Below are 913 nucleotides of genomic sequence, written 5' to 3' on the forward strand. Positions count from 1 at the left end.
CCAGTAGTTTGTGTCTCTGCCCCTCCCACAATGGTGAGATTTCCTCCAGTAGTTTGTGTCTCTGCCCCTCCCACAATGGTGAGATTTCCTCCAGTAGTTTGTGTCTCTGCCCCTCCCACAATGGTGAGATTCCCCCCAGTAGTTTGTGTCTCTGCCCCTCCCACAACGGGGAGATTTCCCTCCAGTGGTCGGTGAATTGTGGTGGGGATTTCTCTGGATTGAACTCAAGGTCTGTTGCCTATATTTGGCCAACAATTGACAGAGATCTGCCAGAGAAGGACTTGCCCGGATACATCCCCGTGGATTACAGTGGCACCTTGCTTGATGGGGGAACAAGCCGGGTCATTTTCCAAGGTGATAATGAACATATATGACTGCCGGAGGTCCAATAATCACAAGCGAAGGTTGAAGGTAGGAGGATCCCTTTCAATTAGATCATCTGTGGCCTTGGTGCCAACCTGCGGTTCGAGGGCCACTTGCAGCCCTTTGGTACTTGCCATGCACCAGACGTGGGAAAACTGAGCTCTATAGGGGGTCTAACGGCAGTGAACTTTAGTAGTCTCTTGTAACATGTCCCGAACCACACGTGTACCATGACCTCAGTCTATGGCTACCACCTGCAATATGTCTGCAGTCTCTGACAGTTTACATAGCAATACATATACTGGATTTGATGTGTGGCCCTTTGGTGGTGCCCGAGGACATAAGTGAGGTCCCCCTATGCCCTCTAAGTCAGTCTATCTCAACCAGGGTTCCATGGAATGATAGGGTTCCTTCACAGGTTGTTAGTGGTGCCTTGGGCCATGAGTCTGCCGTCCAGATAAGTAACCACTGACATAAATGACCTTTTTAGCTAAGGGGGGGGGGGGGGCAAATTTTATCCTTTGACCAATCCCATAGGGGCATTTTTTCC

The sequence above is a fragment of the Nanorana parkeri genome, unplaced genomic scaffold (assembly GCF_000935625.1).
Source record: "Nanorana parkeri isolate BGI_ZX_2015 unplaced genomic scaffold, ASM93562v1 scaffold1877, whole genome shotgun sequence".
Lineage (NCBI taxonomy): Eukaryota > Metazoa > Chordata > Amphibia > Anura > Dicroglossidae > Nanorana > Nanorana parkeri.